Here is a 19,902-nt window from a genome sequence, read left to right as displayed (position 1 = left end):
AGAGAGGCAGAGACGCAGGCAGAGGGAGAAGCGGGAGCCCGCTGCGGGACTCGATTCCAGGATCTGGGATCACCATCGGAGCCAAAGGTAGATGCTCAACCACTGCGCCCCCTGAGCGGCCCAGGCACCTCAAGGGCAAATCCGTCTATCTCAGGGATGGACCCTTGTGCCCAAGCCTCCAAGTAAAACAGCTCTTCCTGCACCTCGCGGGTATTTAAAACACAGTGAGGGGAGAAAAAAGCAAAGCAAAGCAGTGGATCCAGATGTTCACTGCACCTGGGACGTTTGAAAAGCAGAGAGGAACAACGAGAGGGGTTCTGAATGGCTGAGCCTGGGAGGCAGGCCCTACCCGGGGTCGGCTTAGCTGCTGTTCTCTGGGTGATCTGGGAGCCAGGGTCCTGGTTCCAGTCTGAACTGCTGGAGCTGCAGGAGATGGCTCAGGGTCCCCTCCGGTCTTCTGTGGGTATGTATTTGAAAAATCCAGTCTTTCCCTTCTGTAATTTTCCTTTGCTACTCACACAGAACTGCACTCTGACACTTCTGGTCACCAAATATATGTTTTTTCCTCACACGGAGCAATTCGGGGACACCAGCTGGGAGTCCTACAATTTAATTCAATTCTGACACAATCTCTCTAGACATAGCTTTAGATCCTACAGATCAAGGGTGGTGTCCCTCAAGACTGCCCCTCCACCTTCACATGCCAGTTCTAAGTCCAGGTTGGTACTTGTGCTTCTGACCAATTGGCTGTAAATCTGAGGTTTCCACAGTGCCCTCCACTAGTGCAACTGATTTGTTAGAATGGCTCACAGAACTCAGGAAAACAGTTACTTACTGTTACTAGTTTATCATAAAAGGATATAGCAAGGGCACTTGGGTGGCTCAGTCAGTTAAGCATCTGACTTTGGTTCAGATCATGATCCCGGGGTCCTGGGATTGAGGCCCACATTGGGCTCTCTGCTCAGTGGGGAGTCTGCTGCTCCCTGTCCCTCCCTACCTGGTTGTGCACGTGTTCTCTCTTTCTCAAAATATATTTTTTTTAATTTTAAATTTATTTATGATAGTCACACACACACACACAGAGAGAGAGAGGCTGAGACACAGGCAGAGGGAGAAGCAGGCTCCCTGCACCGGGAGCCCGACGTGGGATTCGATCCCGGGTCTCCAGGATCGCGCCCTGGGCCAAAGGCAAGCGCCAAACCGCTGCTCCACCCAGGGATCCCTCTCTCAAAATATTTGAAAAAAAAAAAAAAAAAAAGGATATAGAAGACACAGATGAGCATTCAGATAGAAGAGCAAGGTGTGTGGGAAGGGGCATGGAGCTTTCATCCCACTTCTGGGCAGGGCACAACCACTCTCCCTGAACTTCCACATGTTTGTCCACCTGGAAGCTCTCTGAACCCCAGCACTATTGGGATTTTATGGAGCCTTCCTCATGTAGGCATGATCATTTATTTTATTTTATTTTATTTTTTTATTTTTATTTTTTTTTGGCATGATCATTTATTAACTGCATCTCCAGCACCTCTCTTCTCTCTAGAGGATGGGGCTGAAAATCCCAAACTTTTTTTTTTTTTTTTTAAGATTTTATTTAGTTATTCATGAGACACACAGAGAGAGGCAGAGACATAGGCCAAGGGAGAAACAGGTTCCCTTTAGGGAGCCCAAAGTGGGACTCATCCCAGGATCCCAGAATCATGACCTGCGCCAAAGGCAGACGTTCAACCACTGAGCCAACCAGGTGCCTGCAAACTTTTATTTATTTTTTAAAAGATTTTATTTATTCAGGAGAGACAGAGAAAGCAGGAGAAACAGGCTCTTTGTGGAGCAGGGAGCCTGATGCGGGACTCGATCTTAGGGCTCTGCGATCATGACCTGAACCAAAGGCAGACGGTTAACTGAATGAGCCACCCAAGCACTCCCCCAAATCCCAAACTTAATCATGGCTTGGTCTTTCTGGTGATCAGCCCCCACCCAGGAGCCCATTCAGAGTCACCTCATTAGAACAAAAGCCACCTCATCATCCAGGAAATTCCACAGGATTTAGGAGCTCTGTGCAGGGACAGGGTCAATGACCAACTAGTAGTACAAAAAATGCTCCTAGTGCTCGGATCACTTAAGAAATTACAAGAGTCTTACAAACTGGAGGCAGAGACCAATCAGTACCTCAGAAGTCACCAGAGGCTTGTAAACATACCAGAAAGATCTTTAGCAAAACCAAATTAAAAAAGCATAAAAACTCCTTATCTGCCCTGGGGAAATGGGACAGAGGTATTCAAGGCTGCCACAATGACTGGAATTCAATGGTGGGGAAAATTTTTCCCCAGTTAATTTTTTTTAATAAGCTTTATTAGATTGTTTACAATTTTTAAAAATATAAAAATGAGCGGCACTTGGGTGGCTCAGTTGGTTAACTGTCTGCCTTCAGCTCAGGTTATGATCCCAGGGTCCTGGGATCGAGCTCCACATCGGACACCCTGCTCAGTGGGGAGCCTGCTTCTCCCTCTCCCTCTGCTGCTCCTCCTGCTTGTGCTCATGCTCTCTCTGTCAGACTAATCTTTTAAAAAATATATAAAAATCGGGCAGTCCCGGTGGCTCAGCGGTTTAGGGCCGCCTTCAGTCCAGGGCCTGATCCTGGAGACCTGGGATCGTGTCCCATGTCAGGCTCCCTGCATGGGGTCTGCTTCTCCCTCTGTCTGTGTCTCTGCCCCTCTCGCTCTCTCATGAATAAATAAAATATTTAAAAAAAAGTATATAAAAATTAAAAAATCTGAAAAGCAAGGTGTCAACCAGAAAAGCCAGAGCTGGGATCCTGCTGAAAGCTGCAGGTCCCCCTCAGGCCAGGGAATTTGAGAAGACCAAGTAAAAGCAGAAGACTTGCCCGCAGCTCTGCAGAAGCAGGATGGACAGTGGTGGGGGACCCTTTCCCTGTCCTGGTTTTTCCGCCTTGGACCAGAGACTCCGTTCACCTTCCATCTGCCTTGTGTTGGTAAGAACACCTCCCGCCCCCTCCCCCTTTCCTCAGCAAACCCAAAAGGTCATGGGTGCCCTTCCTTAGGGGGCCAGATGCCAGGTTACTGTGTTATAAAGTGATGCTAGTTTCATCTGGGATAAATCAGACCTGCCCACCTGGCCACTTGGGCCCGTCTGCCTTTCCACAGGCAGACCTGGGTGTGGGAGTCTTTAAGATTTGATTACCGTGGGAGGAAGGAGGCCCTGCCTGCACTTGACCTGCACTCTTCTCTCTTTTCTTTTCTTTTCTTTTCTTTTCTTTTCTTTTCTTTTCTTTTCTTTTCTTTTCTTTTCTTTTCTTTCTTTTTCTTTTTTTTCTTTTCTTTTCTTTCTTTTTTTAAAGATTTTATTTATTCATTCATGAGAAACACACAGAGGCAGAGACACAGGCAGAGGGAGAAGCAGGCTCCCTGCAGGGAACCCAGTATGGGACTTGATCCCAGGACTCTGGGATCTCACCCTGAGCCAAAGGCAGATGCTCAACCGCTAAGCCACCTAGGAGTCCCTTGACCTGCACTTTCTAAACCAGCTGTTCTCAACAACTGGGGAGGACCAGTCACAAAGGACTAGAGGTCCCAGGCTCCCAAAACATAGATTTGAACTGAGCTGTAAGGAGGGAAGAGCGCTCTCCTCCCCTTGCTCTTCCCCCTCGACTGAGGGCAAAGGCAGGCAAGGCTGCTGGGAGGGGTGATACCGTGCTCCTCACCCTCAGTGAGTCAGACAGTGATCAGACCGTCCGCCAGGGTGGACTGCCCTTCATTGGAAGGTTAAACCTTGAGTGCCACTGACAAAGGGTCCCACCTAGGCCATGCCCTTGGGGACAGTGAAGACACTATGTAGGAAATGTAGCGGGGATGTGGCAGGGCCACCAGCTTTAGTGTGACCTTACAGAGTAGGAGGATGGGGCTGATGGCCTGGCATTCCTGGCAGCCCTTCTGTTTTTTTTTTTTTTTCTGGAGGGAGAGAGACATATGGCAGGGGTGGCACTAAAGTCGGGTACTGTATGTGCTGGTGTTAAAAAGTGAATTCTAAGACTCCAGAGCATACACTCTGAAGGGGAACAGAATATACCACCCCGAAATGTGTTACTTTGGTGTGTGGATTATTTTGAGCTGAAGGCAATCAAGACCTAAAAGACTCAGGAAAAGCTTTTTACCTCTCTCTTAACTGCCTAAAAGCATCTATAAAGGGGTCTGGCCCAGAAAGCAAGTTTTTTTTTTTTTTTTTTTTAAATCTAAGAGACTTACCTGCATGGCAAGGCCAACGTCTGATTACTGAACCTATTCTCATCATCTTATAAATTGTCCTCCTTCTCTTTGGAGCCCCAGGCCCCTTGTCCCATTCCTTAGCACAGGATGGCATGTGAGCCTTAATTGCCCCATTGCCTTTGAGTCTCCTATTTTTATGGGGCTCCCATATGTACAAAATTAAATTTGTTTTTCTCCTGTTAATCTGTTTTATGTCAATTTAATCGTTAGACCAACTAAAGAACCCAGAAGGGAAGGAGGGAAAATTTTTCCTTCTCAACAACTTTGTACTCCTTCGTGATTCATCTAAGTTGATGTAACAGATCCAAGGATATATTGGCTTAGAAACGACATTACTTCTAAGGTCAATGATCCAGGGGTGGTGGAGAGGCTCTGCTCCCTCAACAGGTGGCTGCCTTTCCTGCCTCCAGGCAGCTGGCCCAGGACTCTTTATCTCCCAGACAGAGGATACAAAGACAGGAAGGAGGGAGAGGTAGTATCCTTTCTAGGGCATGATTCAGAAGTTGAGTGTGTTTCCACTCATATTCCATTGGCCAGAACTAGCCATGTGATCAACTTGGCTTCAGGAGAGGCCAGGAGATATGGCCTCTGCTTGGGTGGCCAGGTACCCAGTTAATCCTTCTATTACAAAAAGGAAGAAGGAAGAAGGGAAGATGTTGAGGGATATTTAACAGACTCTCCTTTGTGTTTAGTAATAATAATTGCCCCGATTAATTGAGGTCCTTCTGTGTGCTGGGTATACACATACATCATCTTTACTGCAACCCAGCAATGGATAGGGTACCAAACTCTAGATGCAGAAACCAAGGCCAGAGGGATTAAGTAGCTTGGCCAAATTCAATCAGCTAGTGAGTGGCAGGTCTGGGATCTAAACCCAGGCCTGACTGGCTGCAAATTGCTGGGATACCGTAAGTACCACAGCATTCTAAGGCCGAGGTGGGGCTACCCTCTGTCATAGTGGCTTCTGGAGACTAATCCTGATTGATATGGTGTGGGGGGATTGGAAGGGAAATGGAAGGCTGGGTGAGGAAGGAGGTAAAGGGGATCACTTGGAACAAGCAAACCCTCTCCAATTGTTTTATGCTCTCATGTGGTAAAGCCTCCTGGGCACACAGTTTTAAGGGCACAGTGAGGAAAGGTTAGGAATTTCTGTTCCAACCAAATGACTAATTCTTCCTTCCTTCCTTTGAAGATGGGTAACTTTCTGACTAAAATATTTATAAAATAAAATGTTTTCATAATGAGGGATATTGAGAAAAGAGGATTTACTATTTCAAATGTCATAAAAGCTCTTATTTCCAACTTTGAAAAGTCAGGAAGGTCCTGCTCAGATAGAACGCTGAATCCAGAGATTTGTAAACTGAGATGTGAGAGGTGGGTGTCAGGCCTTGCACCTGTTTGGGTCATTTGCCCTCGTGTCTGGTTCCGTCTTGGGATTTCCCTGTAAAATTTCATTTGAGGAAAGGAGTCTCTGAATAATACTTGGAAACTTCTGAACTAGGCCAAATAGAATAATCTTATACATGATTCTTATTTATTTTGAAAGATCATTTAATTGTTTTAAATAGATAATACATGTATATGGCTAGGTTAAAAAAAAACCCACATTGTAGCTTCTGTTTGGCTCTCTTGGATTGTTCTCTCTGGGGAGCTGCTGCTGCATTGTGAAGACACTCAAGAAGCCCTATGGAGGGGTCCATATGAGAGGAAACGAGAGGCCTCTTGGCAACAGCCACAGAAGGAGCCATCTTGGAAGCTTCCAGTCCTTGGCAACCTTTCAAATGACTGGACCCTTGGTTGATACTTTGACTGCAACCTTGTGAAAGACCCATCCTAGACTGTTCAGCTAAACTGCTTATTCCTGACCCTCAGAAGGGTGTGAGATAATAATATTGTCTTATGCCACTAAATTTTGGGGTAATTTGTTATGCAGTAATAGATGAGTCATATGGGATCCCTGGGTGGCGCAGCGGTTTAGCACCTGCCTTTGGCCCAGGGCGCGATCCTGGAGACCCGGGATCGAATCCCACATCGGGCTCCCGGTGCATGGAGCCTGCTTCTCCCTCTGCCTGTGTCTCTGCCTCTCTCTCTCTCTCTCTCTCTCTGTGACTATCATAAATAAATAAAAATTAAAAAAAAAATAGATGAGTCATATAATCACTATCCCTAAGCTCCGCTCCAATCATCATAGGAACTCCATTTTATGAAGAAATGGAGTTGCTACCAACACATGAAAAAATGCTCAACATCACTCAGCATCAGGGAAATACAAATCAAACCCACAATGAGATACCACTTTATACCAGTGAGAATGGCTAAAATCAACAAGACAGGAAGCAACAAATGTTGGGGAAGATGTGGAGAAAGGGGAACCCTCTTACACTGTTGGTGGGAATGCAAGCTGGTGCAACCACTCTGGAAAATAGTATGAGAGTTCTTCAAGAAGTAAAAATAGAGCTACCCTATGACCCAGCAATTGCGCTACTGGGTATTTAACCCCAAAGATACATCTGTAGTGATCTGAAGGGGCACCTGCACCCCAGTGTTTATAGCAGCAATGTCTACAATAGCCAAACTATGGAAAGAGCCCAGATGTCTGTTGACAGATGAATGGATAAAGAAAATGTGGGATATATATACAATGGAATATTACTCAGCCATCAAAAAAGAAATCTTGCCATTTGTAATGATGTGGGTGGAACTAGAGGATATTATGCTAAGCGAAATAAGTCACTCAGAGAAAGACAACTGTCATATGATCTCATAGGCAGAATTTAAGAAACAAAACCGAGGAGCACAGGAGAAGAGAAGAAAAGAAAAAACAAGATGAAATCAGAGGGGGAGACAAACCATAAGAGATTCTTAACCATAGGAAATGAACTGAAGGTCGCAGGGGAGGGAGATGCAAGGATGGGGTAACTGGGTGATGGGCATGAAGGAGGGCACGAGATTTAATGAGCACCAGGTACTCCACCTCTGAAACTTGAAACTCATAATATACTATATGTGAATTAGCTGAATTTAAGTTTTAAAAAAGGAAAAGAAACAGAGTCTTGGAGGTTATATAATTACTATAGGTCATGGTAGGCAGCAGAATGTCCCTCAAAGGTGCGTCCCATGTCCTAATCCTATAACCTGTGATTTTGTTAGGTTACCTGACAAAGGTGAATTAAAGTTCCAGATGGAATTGTGGTTGCTAGTCCCTCACTTTAAAATAGGGAGATTATTTTGGATTATCTAGGTAGGCCCAATGGTTCTAAAAGGGAGGCGGAAAGGATGAGTCAGAGGGAGATGTGGCTATAGAGGAACACCAAGAGTGTTGGCTTTAAGGATGGAGGAGAGAGGCCAGGTGCCAAGGAATGCGGAGGCTGGAAAAGGCGAGAGAACTGTCTTAGTCGTCTTGGGCTGCTATGACAAAATATCACACACCAGGGTGCTTATAAGCAACGGAAATGTAATTCTCATAGTTCTGGAGGCTGGGAAGTCTAAGATTAAGGTGCCAGCAGATTTAGTGTCTGGCAAGAACCCATTTCCTGGTTCATAGATAGTCCTCTTCTTGCTGTGTCCTTGCATGGTAGAAAGGGTCGGGAAGCTCCCTGGGATCTCTTTTGGAAGGGCACTAATCCCATCCACCCTCAAGACCTAATCACCTCCAAAGGCCCCAGTTCTAAATACCATCACGTTAGGGTTTGGGATTTCAACATGTGAATTTTTGAGACAAGCATTCGGTCTAGAGCAGAAATGGATTTTCAGAGATTTCAGAAAGGAACATAGTTCAACGCAGCCAACACCTGGGTTTTCATCCAGTGAGAGCTGTGTTGGACTTCCAACCTGTAGAACTGTAGGTTAGCCAGTTTGCGCTGTGTTAAGATGCTAAGAGTGTGGTCATTTGCAGCAATAAGAAACTACTACGAGGTCACGTAGCCAGAAAGGGACAGAGCAAGGATTCCAGTCTGGTCTGTCTAACCTGAAGCCCACCCGGAGACTGGACAGACTTAACCTTTTCTGCTGCAGAAGGAGCTCACCAAGCTACTGGTTGGATTACCTGAGCCAGAAGTGTGGGAGCTGTGTCGTTTGGGGAGAGGCCAGGTAGGTGAAGCTCGCTGCTCAGGACCCTGTGGTTAGAACGCAGGTCAGAGCTGTTGCATGAATTCAACAAGGAAGCCATTAGACTGATGTGTGTCTGGTGATGCGGTGGCCTGTGTCAGCAAACCAAAATCTAAGCCCGTAAATGCCTCAGGGTTAAGAAATTAAAATGCTAAGGCCCACCAATCACGAACAGCCAACGAAGCTTTCAACTACACTCAATCAAATAATTTCCTATCTTTGCTTCTGCACTTTCTCTGCCTTTCCCATGGCCCTGACCAGTTAAGGGCCCCTAATCACTTTTGGTTTGGTGCTGCTGGATTTGAGTTGAGTTTTGCTCACATACATGCTTACAATTTTTAATATGCCTCAGTTTATCTTCTAACAGATCCTGACAGCCCTGCATGATCCCTCCAACCCAAAGTGGACGGTCACACCTTTTCCTCTTGTGGGAGAGCATCTGAATATTGCTCATTTGGGTCAATATATTTTTTGGAGTGCCTGAGGATGTGCAAGCATTAAGTGTATCCTATAAGGATAGGACGGTGACCGTGACAGACATGGAAGTTTCTTGCCCACCTGGAGGTTGCCATCTCTTGAGGAAGAGAAAGACTAATCCTCCCAATAACCCTACCATGATCACCAGCCCCACTCTGCAATCAAGGAGGCTACACTGAGCAGCTCCAGGCCATGTCCATGGCCTCCCGGCCTCCCGTGCTGTCGAGTGCAGAGTAGCAGGGAGGCTCTGACTCCAGAGTCTAATTCCTGAGGAAAGGTGCACTTGTTTGTTGCTTACCTGTGTTGCAGAATTCAGACTGGTTCCCACAGCAAGGGCAGAGGAGAGCAAGCCCAGTGGTGCAGTCCTGGGACCCAAGGGAGGACCAGAGCAGTTGGGCCCTTGAAAAAAAGAAGGAAATCAGGAAACTATAATTATATCCAGATGTCTTATTTTATGCCGCCATAAAAAACGAGGCTATAAGAAAACATTTGCTGCTATTAAAAGATGTTCATGGGATGTAGTTATATGGAAAAATTAGGTTGCAAACCAGCCTACCTTATGAGTCTCTTTCTGCTTTTGGGGTAAAAATACTGTACATATAGGGATTTTAAAAATTTTGTGTAAATACACTTCAATGTGTTAACTGAGTGTAATTAGGTTATGGATATAGAGGTGCCAGGTTTAGCAAATAAAAATATAGGACACCCAGTTAAATTTGAATTTCAGATAAGCTGCAAATAATTTTTTAGAACAAGCAAGTCCCACGCAATCATTCATTGTTTATCCAAAATCCAAATTTAACAGGAGGCCCTGTTTGTGGGTTGTTTTTTTTTTTTTTTTTTGTCTTTTTATCCAGCAACCGTCTATGTGGGATTTTGTTTGTTTACCAGTGTTTTTTTTATAATGAATATACACTACTCTTGAAATAAAAAGGGAAATCAACGGGAGTTCTGCCTTGGAAAGAAGGATGAGTTATAGAGGTGTGCCCCCAGGTAGTCTGGATTCCCCGGGGCCAGGTCACCCGCCCCATAAACTCTGCCCTCCCGCGCGGTGAGGACGCCGACCACCAGGTGGCGCTGCCGGGCTGCGATCCGGGAGGCCCGGGATCCGAGCGTCGGGGGAGAGGGAAAGACCTACTACATACGGTGCCTCCTCTCGGAATCCAGGTGCCTTTTGGATCCAAGTGGCACTGAGGATTCCCCAGGGGCAGAGCTAGGGGTTCAGGAAGAGCTGGGTGCAAAGTAAGAGCTCCATCTCCAAAGCGCACCTGTCGCCCCTTTCTATTGACTGCTGGTGACTGGGTGCGTCCGTGGCTGAAGGGAGATGCAGCCACCTGCTGCGTCCTGAGGGTCCTGCTCCCTTTCCTCCGACTTCACCCCAGGCATCTCCTCATTGACTCAGCTCAGATGCCTCCGGGGACTCAGTCCTTGCCCCGGGACACTCAACTGTGGGCAGACTCAAGAGAGAGAGGAGGGGAGGCCCACTCCTTGGCTCCGGGATGGAAGGGTCTAATTCCCAACGAGGGAGAAATGAATACATTCAACCTGTGTGTGATGCTCGGAGATTTAAACTGCTGGCCAGTTGAGCTTAGTCCACACCTTGGCATAGCATGTGTTAAACAAAAAGGTTTAGTAAATATTTTTCATTCAATCAACAAATACTCTAAGACCCTCTCTGTGCCAGGTGCTGGGTTGGACTCTGGGGATAAGATCCCTGCCCTCCAGCTTATATTCTGGAAGAAGAGAGAAAAAAAAAAAAAAAAAGAGAAAGAGAGACAAACGACAAACAGGTTGAACAATACTATAATTAATTATAATACTATAATTTCACATGGTGTTAAGCAGGTGTTGGGGAGTGTGATGGTTTATTTTAAGTGTCAACTTGGCTGGGCCGTGGCACCCATATATTTGGTCAAAAATTCTAGATGTTTTAGGATACTTGGGTGGCTCAATGGTTGAGTGTCTGCCTTTGGCTCAGGTCGTGATCCCGGGGTCCTGGGATTGAGTCGCACATCAGGCTCCCCTCAGGAAGCCTGTTTCTCCCTCTGCCTGTGTCTCTGCCTCTCTCTGTGTGTCTGTCATGAGCAAGTAAATAAAAATCTTTAGAAAAAATTCTAGATGTTTCTATAAATGTATTTTTTGATAGGTTTAACATTTAAATCAGTAGGCTTGGATAAAGCAGACTTTGGATGGCCTCATCCAATCAGTTGAAGGCCTTAAGACTGACCTCCCCCGAGAGAGAGTAGCTCATCGGGAAGAAAAATACACAGTGAGTTGCCATGCACATGCCCATAATGTAGGAAAGGCAACTATGAAATCTGGAAATGAAAAAATAAAAGAGAAAAAAAATCCCCCTTCCCTCCCCCTCACCTCCATTTTCAAACTAGATCTGCTCCAGGGCAAGGAATGTCCTACCTAACAGTGCAAGTGAACAAACTGATTTTTGCTTTAGAGCCTCAAGATCTGACTCTCAGTGATTTAAAGGTGATCTCTGAGAGTGATTTTGGCTACAGGGATTTTAGCTTCTTGTAGTGACCTTTGAATTTCCTGTTCACCCCCAGGAAATCTGGGACTTCACAGAGCAGAGTCCAAGGCTAGTAAGCCAAAGCCATGATCAGGGTTAATTGCCAAATGGATTTTCTCAGAAGCCTGGGTCCAGCATAAAGTGGGCAGGTAGCAAATCCTTGTCCAGGGGGTCAAACAAGGTCAAGGTCCAAGGTCACGGAGTCCACTGAAGGATGTGCTAGTCAGGGTCTGCAGTGGCCAGCAAAAGGGAGATACTTGGAAATGGGCCCTGACTAGGGGATATCATTTTCATAGCTGGGAAGGGGTTTGGGGCCTAGCAGCATTTCCCAGAATGCCTTCTATTTTCTTCTTGAGAAGTGGCGAGAGCCGAGGGAGTGATGGGTTTCTTAGCGCAGTTCTATTATGAGTGGACTTGACCACAATCTACCAGCACCACGACAGAAAGAAAGCAAGTGTAACTGCTGCCTCCCACCCCACCCCGTGTCCTGTGAGAGTCTCATCCTGTAATGGGTTGAATGGTGGCTCCAAACAATATGTCCACATTATAGTTCATGGGACTTGCAAATGTGACCTAATTTGAGACAAGGCTCTTTGCATGGGATGCCTGGGTGGCTTAGCAGTTGAGTATCTACCTTGGCTCAGGTCGTGATCCTGCAGTCTTGGGATCGAGTCCCACATCGGGCTTCCTGCAGGGAGCCTGCTTCTCCCTCTGCCTGTGTCCCTGTGTCTCTGCCTCTCTCTTTCTGGTCTCTCATGAATAAATAAACAAAATCTAAAAAAAAAAAAAAAAATGAAAAAGGAAAAAGAAAAGGCTCTTTGCAGACATAGTTGAAGATCTTGAGATGAGATCTGTCTGGGGGATCATTATCCAGATGGGACCTAAATCCAATGACAAGTGTCCTTACAAGAGACACACAGAGGAGAGACACCCAGACAGAAGAGGAGAAGACTGTTTGACTATGGAAGCAAAGAGCTGAGTAATGGAGCCACAAGCCAGGAAACTCCTGGAGCCGCCCGAAGCTGGAAGACAGGAACAGAATCTCCCCCAGAGCTTCCGGAGGGAGTGTGGCCCTGCTGACACCTTGACTCTGGACTTGTAGCCTTGAGAGAAGCAAGACAATCAGTTGCTGTTGTGTGAGGCACCCGGTTTATGGTAATTTGTTGCAGGAGCCCTAGGAGATGAATACACATCCCAACCCACATTTTCTTTCTTTCTTTTCTTTTTTTTTTTTTTTTCTTCTTCTTCTTCTTCTTCTTCTTCTTCTTCTTCTTCTTCTTCTTCTTCTTCTTCTTCCTCTTCCTCTTCCTCCTCCTCCTCTTCTTCTTCTTCTTCTTCTTCTTCTTCTTCTTCTTCTTCTTCTTCTTCTTCTTCTTCTTCAAGATTATTTACTCATGAGAGACACACAGAGAGAGGCAGAGACACAGGCAGAGGGAGAAGCAGGCTCCCTGCTGGGCGCCCGATGGAGGACTGGATCCCAGGACCCTGAGGCAAAAGCAGACGCTCAACCACTAAGCCACCCAGGCGTCCCCCAAACCACATTCTCTACCAATTCCTGGGGGTTTACTCTTCTTCTACACTTGCCCGATTTTGCCCCATTGTGCTCCATGTCCACCTGGAAGTGAGACGGTTCTCTCATTTTGTTCCACGTGAAAAGTATTTGCACTAAGAATTTCCTGTTCTTAGGAGAACCGTGGGGCAGGAGAGTAGCAGAGAAGGGTTCTGTTCTCCGGCACAAATACTAAGTTTTCCCTCATCCAAATGTGAGTAAATAAAATGGTCCCCAACCTTTACATAGTTAATCAAACACCTGTGAGAGAGCAAATCCTGAGAAACAGAATCGTGCATAAGAGTGTGTGTGTGTGTGTGTGTGTGAGAGAGACAGAGAGTGTCAGTGCGGGTGTCCCCAAGCTGTTCCCCTCCTCCACCCCTCCACCACCCCTGCTTCTAGAGAAGCCTTGCCATTGGGATACAGGATGCTCCCCAGAGCCTCCTTCTGAGACCACAGAAGGGCGAAATGAAAGAGGACTGCCCAGGACCAAAGACCTTCATGGGTGTCCTGGCAGGGGTGGAGGAGCAGCCGTGGTTTCTCTTCTCAAGGCAAATTGCAACCATGACAAGCAGGAAAAACAACCGCTTGTCACTGAAATGCCACCTCAGCAGTTCGCCCCTCACTGGCTGTGGGCACCTTGTTGTTCCTCCCCCACCCCCCACCTCCCGTGGCCCTTGTCGTGGTTGCAATTTGCCTCGAGAAGAGAAACTACGGCTGCTGTTTTTCTGGGGGGGTCCCTAGTGCCCCAAACAGTGCCTGGGTGCTCAAGAAATACTTGTCAAATATCAGAATAAATGAGTGATTGCATAAGCAAATGCTGTTTTGAGCCAGGGTGGTTCTGGAAAGAAATAGAAAGGCTTCTCCAGGGTGCCTGGGTGGCTCAGTTAAGCCTTTGGCTGGGGACATGATCCCAGGATCCTAGGATCCAGTCCCATTTTGGGTTCCCTGCTGAGCGGGGAGATGCTTTTCCTTCTCACTCTGCCCCTCCCCTTGCTCATGCTCATTGTCTCTCACAAGTAAGTAAATAAAATCTTTTTTTTTTTTTTTTTTTTAAAGAGAAAGGCTTCCCCAACAGAGTCTGAGGTCCACTTAGGAAGAGCCCCAGGTGACCTAGATGATAAGAAAGGGGAGCCCCTGGTATGGTAGGTAGACCCCCCTCCCCACCTGAGCACAGGGCTGGAACCCCCCAGAAGCCTCACAGGTCCTGGGGCCTGGCACGGGCGTGGAATCCCCATCATGCTTGGGGCGTTGGGAAACTCTTCTTCTGCACCTGTTTGCCAGCTGTGTTTTCCATTCATTAAACTTTTCCAGGGGCCCCTGGGTGGCTCAGCTGGATAGGTGTGTCTGCCTTCGGCTCAGGTCATGATCCCAGGGAGCTGGGATTGAGCCCTGCATCATAGGGCTCCCTGCTCGGTTGAGAGCCTGCTTCTCCCTCTCCCTCTCTTTTTGCTCATGTTCTCTCTCTCTCTCAAATAAATAAAATCTCTAAAAAACCCCAAGTTTTCCAAAGCATGTTGGGTTCAAAGTGTCTGTAACGGGTGGGTGCTGAATGGGGCCAAGGGGTTCCCGGAACGTGAAATGCACACCCTTCCCGCTGCCTGCAGGCCGACTTCAAAGGATAGGGTTAGTCCAGTGTAATTTAGGGAGCCCTTCGACACTTCCTGTGTGGGTGGCAGCCTGCGTGGGTCTGGCAGCAAGCTCTACTGCCCTGCTCCGTCCGGCCCCCATCGCCCCCCCACCCTGACATTTTGTTTTGAAATCATCAAACCTGCAGGTAAGTTGAAAAAAGACTATATTAAATACCACCCCCCCACACACCTTTCCCTAGATTCTCCAACTGTTAACATTTTTCCGTATTTGCTTTCTCTTTCTCTTCCCCTTTCTCTGTATATTTTACATAATTTTATTTTGCTGAACAATTGGCAAGCAACTTGCTGACATCTTGGTGCTTCGCTTTTGAGTATCTCAGCATCTCCGAATAAGGATGTTCTGCGGCAAAACCACAATACCATTTTTGACAACCGTACCAGCATCCCCTACACCATTTGTATTCAATTCTCTACAAGTGTCCCCCAAATGTCTTTTAAACCTGGATTTTTTCTCTGCTATTGGGAATCCGGCCGAGGTTCCTGTATGATATCTGGTTATGTCCCTTTCGTCTCTTGGGACCCAGAACGGTCGGCCACCTTTCCATTGTTGCTGTTGCTCTTGGTTTGTTTTCCAGACACTGGCTCCTTTGAAGAGTCTTTGCCACTTGGCTCGGAGGTTGTCACCCAGGCAGGATTAATCTGCTGATTGACTCATGGCTACTGTCCGGCCTAGTGTGTCGGGCACGAGCACTATGGACGTGTGGTGTGTACGCCCCTGGTAACCAACCCATCAGAGGGCAGATAACATCAGGCTGTGCCTTCTTGGTGATGCTGAGCCATGTTCTCCGTTTCCTCCTTGGTGATTAGGAAGTAGCCCATGCGGATGCTGCAGTGGCTCAGTTGGCTGAGTGTCTGCCTTTGGCTCATATCATGATCCCGGAGGCTTGGGATCGAGTCCCGCAGGGAGCCTGCTTCTCCCTCTGCCTATGTCTCTGCCTTTCTCTGTGTGTCTCTCATGAATAAATAAATAAAAAATATATTTTTTTTAAAGAAAAGTAGGAAGTAGTTTGTGGGATCCTCATATGGCCCTGGGGTCAACTGAATATCCCACTCACCTGAGAGTTTTAGCCATCAGAGACGAGGCTTACCTGATTGCAAGCGGTGGTGGTTCATTCTTTGATTCCTTCCACATTTACGAGCTGGAATTTACCCCATCTTTTTCCCCTAAAAAAAAAAAAAAAAAAAAATCACTGTGGATTCATGGATTTAAAAAAAATGTGAGGCAGCCTGGGTGGCTCAGCGGTTTAGCGCCACCTTCAGCCCAGGGCCTGGTCCTGGAGACCGGGGATCGAGTCCCACATCGGGCTCCCTGCATGGAGCCTGCTTCTCCCTCTGCCTGTGTCTCTGCCTCTCTCTCTTTCTGTGTTTCTCATGAATAAATAAATAAAATCTTTAACAAAATGTGTTCGAAGTGGACACTCTCATTATCCCTTTTGGTGTTCATGTGGTCCCACAGCGAGCCATGGAGGTCTTTCAGGTAAGCTCCCGCATCCCTTGGCACCACAGGATACTCTGCAGAGGACTCATGCTGTATGTTTTTAGCCCCAGACCCAGAAATAACCATGTCTTCAAGGAGTCCTGGCTCCCTTAGTGGGGAACGACGGCTAGAAAAGAAGAGCACACAGTGTGATGTGTGTTCACTGCTACAGGAATGTTTTTGCTTCTAGATCTGTCAGCGAACAGAAACTGGAAACTCATTTTTAAAACAATCATGAGTTCAAACTGATCTTTCCACCTCAAATTTAACATCGTAGGGTTTTTCTTTAACTGCTTTTACTTATTACTAGTGTTCTTTTTCTCTTACAGTAAAATATGTATTTCCTTAATATTATATTATGCATAAAAGAGTTTCAGAATTACAAGACCAATAGTATTACTAATAATACATCTACTAAGTAAAACATAAGTTTTTTGGTTTTTTTTTTTTTTCAGTTGATTTTGTTCTTAGAACAGATCCTATTAGGGATGTACAGTCCGAGTACTCGAGTTCATTCCCTGCTCTGTGTGGTTATCAGTCAGATATATAATCCATTTGTTTTGTTCCTGTTTGAACTCTGTGGTGGGATTTACCTTATCCCATCCTTGCAAAATTTTGTTTTTTGCACACACGAAACATTTATATGGTTCAAAATTAAAATGATATAGAAAGGTATACAAGCGAAGTCTCACCACCTTCCCATTCCCTCCACGTTGTTTCCTCTCCCCAACATGGTTAATCCTTTTCATAGGACGCCTGGGTGGCCCAGCGGTTGAGTGCCTGCCTTTGGCCCAGGGTGTGGATCCTTGAGTCCCCGGATTGAGTCCCACAACGGGCTCCCTGCATGGAGCCTGCTTCTCCCTCTGCCTGTGTCTCTGCCTCTCTCTCTGTGTCTCTCATGAATAAATAAATAAAATCTTAAGAAAAATATCCTTTTCATTAGTATCTGTTTTAACTTCTTGTGTTTCTTTTCATGAAAATAATGCATGCATTCTCATTTTCTCTCTCTTTCTCTTCTTCTTTTATTTTTTATTTTTTATTTTTTTTAAATATTTTTTTTTAATTTTTATTTATTTATGATAGTCACAGAGAGAGAAAGAGAGGCAGAGACACAGGCAGAGAGAAGCAGGCTCCATGTACCGGGAGCCCGACGTGGGAATCGATCCTGGGTCTCCAGGATCGTGCCCTAGGCCAAAGGCAGGCGCCAAACCGCTGCGCCACCCAGGGATCCCTCTTCTTCTTTTTTTAAAAAAGATTTTATTTCTTCATGAGAGACACAGAGAGAGGCAGAGATATAGGCAGATGGAGAGGCAGGCTCCTTGAAGGAAGCCCAATGCAGGACTCGGTCCCAGATCCAGGATCACACCCTGAGATGAAGGCAGATGCTCAACTGCTGAGCACCCAGGCTTCCCTCATTGTCTCCTCTTGCTTATACAATGAGAGTAGAGTTTTTCATATCACCCTGAACTTTGCTACCCATTTAATTTAGACCTCCAGTTCTCACTTTCATTTCCTCCTGTTTGAGAACGCTCTGACCACATGGAATCCATTCAGTGTTGGCTTTTGTTGGCACCAGCTATGGTGCTGAGTATTAGGGAAGCCCCGTGACACCTTTGATGCCAGGGCATTGGGAATACCCAGGTCCTCCCGGGGCTTGCATGACCCCCAGACTCTGAGAGTGATGAGAAAGCAGTAGGATGAAAACCCAAAGTAGGGTGAAGGTCATGCAGCAGGCTGAGTTCTCTGGTCCTGGACTCCAGTCCTCGGGCAACTCTTGGGATGTGGGTAGCTTTGGAGATGGGGTGCTGATCCTGGAGGATTAAGAAATATCACAAGGAGATGGGGCACCTGGGTGGCTCCATCTGTTAAGCATCTGCCTTTGGCTCAGGTCATGATCCCAGGGTTCTGGAATCGAGCCCTGCATCGGGCTCTCTGCTCAGCGGGGCATCAGGGAGCCTGATGTGTCTCTGTGTGTCTCTCGTGAATGAATAAATAACCCCCCCCTTTTTTTTAAGAAAGAAAGGAAGTAGTTCGTGGGATCCTCATATGGCCCTGGCATCAACTGAATATCCTGCTCATCGGTTAGTTTTAACCATCAGCTAAAACTATCTCCCTCTCCCTCTGCCCCTCTGCCCATTTGTGTGCTCTCTCTCTCTCTCCCTGTCAAATAAAGCAAATCTTCTTTTTTAAAAAAGAGATATTGCAAGGAGAGAAGCAGTTTCTGTGACAAACACTTGCCTCAGTCAAAACACACACTTAAAAAAATTGAGATAAAATTCACATTACAGAAAACTCAACACTAAGCATTTTAAAGTGTATATTTAGTGGCTTTCAACACATTCACGATGCTGTATAACCACATTTTCACCACCCTAGAAGGAAACCTCATACCCATTAAGCAGTCACCCACCCCCACTTCCCCTTCCCCCAGTCCCTGGCCATCACCAAGCTGCTTTATGTCTTTATGGATTTCTAGACGTTTCATATAAATGGAATCATACGTACGTGCCCTTGATGCGTGGCTTCCATCACTTGCCTTAATGTTTTCAAGGTTCACCTGTGTTGCAAATGCCTGGGGACTTCATTCCTTCCCATGACCAGATAGCTCACGGCAGGCACAGCTGCGCTGCAGCCCGTTTAACCATTTCTCGGCTGGTTGCACAGCTGGGCTGCTTCCACTTCGGGCCGCCGCGGACAGTGTTGCTATGAGCCTTCTTACAGAAATCTTATACCCATCCGAGCACCTGTTTTCTATTCTCTTGGGCGCGCACCTAGGAGTGGGCCGGCTGGGCCATAGGGTGACTCTACGATTAACCCTTTGAGGGGCCCCCAGACTGTTTCCAGGGTTCTTACCAGCGATGTGTGAGGGTTCCGATTCCTCCACGTCCTTGCCGACACTTATTTTCTGTGTCTTTGATCCTAGCCATCCTGGTGGTTAAGTGGCCAAAGCCCATGCTTTCGTCACGAGCTTGCGATGGACCTTGTATGCTCTAGTGTCGCCCTTTGGTTTCATGAGGCTAGCTAGTGCTTCCGTTTCCCTGGAAGATTTGTCTTTGTTGTCTTTTAAGTTGGTGATCCCTGGGATTCATGGCTCTAGGAGAGGAATCCTGGTGTCTATGAAGCATGATGTTGGCTGAGTTTGCAGGAAACCTCAAATGGAAACTTTCCTGCATATAGTCCCACACAGGAGTACAGAAACACAGAGGTGACATTATGAACTTGGGGGGAAGGGTGTGAAATTCTTAATGAGACAGGTGACCTTTAGGACGGTTTTCAATCTACAACCATCTGTATGATTAAGACAACCTGGCCCAGGCCTGAGGGGTCCAGGCATCCTGACAAAACCACATGAAAAGGAAGAGTAGCATTTCTCAGGACCAGTGTTGGCCCCCACCAGGGGAGCTTTTTCCCCCACCAGGGGAGCCAGACACCTTACTGCCCCGCCTGGGGCCTTTAGCGGCAAGGAGACCAGGCCCTGGGGACTGGGGAACCCAGTGAGTCAGAGGCCAAGACCAGGGAGGGTGAGAATTACCACTTCCTGCATATGAAAAAACAGTCAGAGGAATGTCTGTTCCCGCTGTACCCAAGAATCAAATTGGATTCTTTCTACAAGCCTAAGCCCCAAGCCCCCCACAAACTTCTGTAAACCCAAGGAGTTTTTTTTTTTTTTTAAGATTTTTTACTTATTCATGAAAGACATAGAGAGAGAGAGGCAGAGACACAGGCAGAGGAAGAAGCAGGCTCCTTGCAGGCAGCCCGATGTGGGACTCGATCCCAGAACTCCAGGATCACACCCTGAGCCAAAGGCAGATGCTCAACCACTGAGCCACCCAGGC

The 19,902-nt window shown here is 46.7% G+C and overlaps 1 protein-coding gene and 1 long non-coding RNA gene across 3 annotated transcripts in view; one reads left to right on the top strand and one right to left on the bottom strand.

Moving 5' to 3' along the window:
- The first annotated feature begins 1,498 nt into the window (after positions 1–1,498).
- Positions 1,499–19,902, top strand: part of GPR55 (G protein-coupled receptor 55) — a 68,456-nt gene continuing 50,052 nt past the window's right edge. The window contains exon 1 of one of the 2 annotated variants that reach the window (XR_012016687.1): positions 1,499–2,989. The gene's annotated coding sequence lies outside the window, so the exon portion shown is untranslated. The remainder of the gene's footprint in view (positions 2,990–19,902) is intronic. The other variant, XR_012016683.1, reaches the window with a different exon arrangement.
- LOC140616516 (uncharacterized) lies at positions 8,326–18,782 on the bottom strand. The gene is made up of 4 exons (XR_012016987.1): positions 18,572–18,782; positions 15,678–15,753; positions 9,163–9,263; positions 8,326–8,395 (listed from the first exon to the last, which is right to left on the bottom strand). It is a non-coding gene; the product is annotated as an uncharacterized lncRNA (long non-coding RNA).

Source organism: Canis lupus, chromosome 24, assembly GCF_048164855.1.
Source record: "Canis lupus baileyi chromosome 24, mCanLup2.hap1, whole genome shotgun sequence".
Taxonomy (NCBI): Eukaryota; Metazoa; Chordata; class Mammalia; order Carnivora; family Canidae; genus Canis; species Canis lupus.
Note: the sequence above shows the minus strand (reverse complement) of the source record. Positions and strands in the feature narration are given on the sequence as shown.